General features: G+C 44.4%; 1 pseudogene across 1 annotated transcript; it reads left to right on the forward strand.

The window, feature by feature from the left end:
• The first annotated feature begins 631 nt into the window (after positions 1-631).
• Positions 632-2,959, forward strand: LOC100388647 (dnaJ homolog subfamily A member 1 pseudogene; annotated as a pseudogene). The gene has a single exon (XR_008479953.2). The product of XR_008479953.2 is annotated as a dnaJ homolog subfamily A member 1 pseudogene (transcript).
• The last annotated feature ends 609 nt before the right edge of the window (positions 2,960-3,568 follow it).

Consider the following 3,568-nt stretch of genomic DNA (forward strand, 5'->3'; position numbering starts at 1 on the left):
GTGTCACCCAAAGCCAAATGACAAAGAGGGAAGGAGATGAGACACAGTGGCCACAGAGGCTGCAAACCCCAGCGGCTCGGAGCAGGCTCGCTGGCAGCTTAGGCTGACAGATGCCTTCCAAGGAATGCAGGACCGTCCCAAGACTGGAAAGCACCCCAAAGGGGTAACACCAGAAGGCCTGGGGACTTCTGTACATAATAAAATGTTGTTTTGGAAATCAGATCCACCGGGGTGCCCCCTCTAAATATGGAGAAGTTCTCCTCCCGTTTTCAGCATGAAAGTATCAGAAAGCATCTGGGACACCCGAAGGCCACCTCCAGGCATGGGGGCTTCAAGCTGTGGGGCAGTGGGGGCAGTGTGTGGTGGGGAGTCTGGAATCTCTGAAGACAACTTTCCTTAAAAGGACACGTGTTGGGCCCTACCATCCTGAACAGGAACATATAAACGTTTTTTTCCCTCAAAATTTGGATAGCGGGGGACTTTATTTAGAAGCAGAAAACTGGGCACAGTGGCTCACACCTGTAACCCCAGCACTTTGGGAGGCCGAGGCGGATGGATCACCTGAGGTCAGGAGTTCGAGACCAGCCTGGCCAACATGGTGAAACCCCATCTCTACTAAAAATACAAAACAGAGGAACTTTCCAGAACGCTCGGTGAGAGGCGGAGGAGCGGTAGCTGCCCGAGCTGCGCACAGCTCCGCACAGCTCTGCGCTCCTTCCCGCTCCCTCACACACCGACCTCAGTCCGCTCACCGTAGAAGATGGTGAAAGAAACCACTTACTACGATGTTTTGGGAGTCAAACCCAATGCTACTCAGGAAGAATTGAAAAAGGCTTATAGGAAACTGGCCTTGAAGTACCATCCTGATAAGAATCCAAATGAAGGAGAGAAGTTTAAACAGATATCTCAAGCTTACGAAGTTCTCTCTGATGCAAAGAAAAGGGAATTATATGACAAAGGAGGAGAACAGGCAATTAAAGAGGGTGGAGCAGGTGGCGGTTTTGGCTCTCCCATGGACATCTTTGGTATGTTTTTTGGAGGAGGAGGAAGGATGCAGAGAGAAAGGAGAGGTAAAAATGTTGTACAGCAGCTCTCAGTAACCCTAGAAGACTTATATAATGGTGCAACAAGAAAACTGGCTTTGCAAAAGAATGTGATTTGTGACAAATGCGAAGGTAGAGGAGGTAAGAAAGGAGAGTAGAGTGCTGTCCCAATTGCCGAGGTACTGGAATGCAAATAAGAATTCATCTGATAGGACCTGGAATGGTTCAGCAAATTCAGTCTGTGTGCATGGAGTGCCAGGGCCATGGGGAGCGGATCAGTCCTACAGATAGATGTAAAAGCTGCAATGGAAGGAAGATAGTTCGAGAGAAGAAGATTCTAGAAGTTCATATTGACAAAGGCATGAAAGATGGCCAGAAGATAACATTCCATGGTGAAGGAGACCAAGAACCAGGACTGGAGCCAGGAGATATAATCATTGTGTTAGATCAGAAGGACCAGGCTGTTTTTACTCAATGAGGAGAAGACCTTTTCAAGTGTATGGACATACAGCTGGTTGAAGCACCGTGTGGCTTCCAAAAGCCGATATCTACTCTTGACAACCGAACCATAGTCATCACCTCTCATCAGGTCAGATTGTCAAGCATGGAGATATCAAGTGTGTACTAAATGAAGGCATGCCAGTTTATCGTAGACCATATGAAAAGGGTCACCTAATCATTGAATTTAAGGTAAACTTCCCTGAGAATGGCTTTCTCTCTCCTGATAAACTGTCTTTGCTGGAAAAACTCCTACCGGAGAGGAAGGAAGTGGAAGAGACTGATGAGATGGATCAAGTAGAACTGGTGGACTTTGATCCAAATCAGGAAAGACAGCGCCATTGCAATGGAGAAGCATATGAGGATGATCACCCCAGAGGTGGCGTTCAGTGTCAGACCTCTTAATGGGCCAGTGAATAACTCACTGCTGGCATTTTATGTGCAGTAGTGAATGAGTAAGGACTGTAATCATAATGTGCTCACTACTTGCTCTTGTTTTTGTTTTAATAAACTAGAGTAGTGTTTTTAAAAGTTAAATGAAGAATAAAGGCAACTATAAAAGCTCTGACTGCCCTGTATGTATGATGACTTCAGTGTGCAAAATGAAGTTTAATACCTGTAAAAACTACTTTACAAAGAAGTTCCCCTAGCATTGCTAGGCCAAACCTTGTAATTGACTTCAGCTATGTATGTGGACAAGCTTAGACTGAAATGCTAGGTATATGTATTGGCTTCAGTGTATGACCCTTCATTGTTAAGCTCTGAAAGTAAAACTGTATTTAACTGGCAATAAGAAAATTGTAGAGAAGTGTTGGTCTGTATAGTTCTTGTATTAAGTGGGAATCATTGTAATGCCTCTGCATTTATTCTATTGCCTCAACTGTTACTTGAAGATGGCATAATATATAATTTATCCTGTGGTATCAGTGATAAAATGATACCTTTCTGTAGGAGGGGTTTATCATAATATGCTGCTTCTTGAAGGCTTGCACTTCCAAAATTGTTCCTTCTGCTGTGCCATTCATATATATATATATATATCCATATATATCTTGACCAGTCCTGGTTATTTGCTCCCCTCCTTGTCTGTGGACCATGATAAGCCTGAGTAGTGACTTCAGAGCTGGGTAACGTAGAAATTAAAGTGAAGAGACCTTTACATGGAGAAGTAATTTGCATGCGTAATATAAGAAGGTAGGTGTTCTTTAGGTATGTTACAGGATTACTTTAAACCATTTGACTTATGCTCCAAAGTAACTAATGTTGGTAGTATAGCAAATTATGAATAGCTTTAATTGTATGTTTAAAAGTCTCATATGTTCACATGCTTAAATCTGGGTATCAGAATTTAAGCAATTCTTGAAATGTATTGTTTGCTTAATATACTAATTACAAAGCAAAAAAAAAAAAATACAAAACATTAGCCAGGCAATGTGGCACACGTCTGTGGTCCCAGCTACTGGGGAAGCTGAGGCAGGAGGATCGCTGGAACTCAGGAGGCAGAAGTTGCAGTGAGCCAAGATTGAGGCATTGCACTCCAGCCTGGGTGACAGAGCAAGACTCCATCTCAAAAAAAAAAAAAAAAAAAGTAGAAAGGCAGAGGTGTTATCAAAACCTTTTGCTGCAATGGTTTGAAAGGAAAAATAGTCCAAATCCTGGAAGGAAAATGGGGGCTGGAGGGAAAAGGAAGGCACCCTACACAGCACTGGAGGAAGCAGGCCAAGACAGAAGAAAATGCTGTCGCATGCAGAGCTCCCAGGAAGCATCGCCAAAGAGGGCCACTGCTCTGGAAGCCAGCCTTCCAGCCAGCACTGCCACAGTATACTGGGGTTCACAGTGAAGACTGAGGCTGCAGCAACTCAGGCAGCAGGAAGATGGAATGCCCCAGACTGGATTCCACCCCTGAAGACACTAGGGAGCCTTCGGTGAGCTCCAGGGACTCCTGTATTCACAAGAAAGGTTATTTTGGACTCGATATGCATCCCCAGCTTCCATGCCAGAGAGCTAGACCAAGGAACATCACGTGT

Source organism: Callithrix jacchus, chromosome 3, assembly GCF_049354715.1.
Source record: "Callithrix jacchus isolate 240 chromosome 3, calJac240_pri, whole genome shotgun sequence".
NCBI classification, from domain to species: Eukaryota; Metazoa; Chordata; class Mammalia; order Primates; family Cebidae; genus Callithrix; species Callithrix jacchus.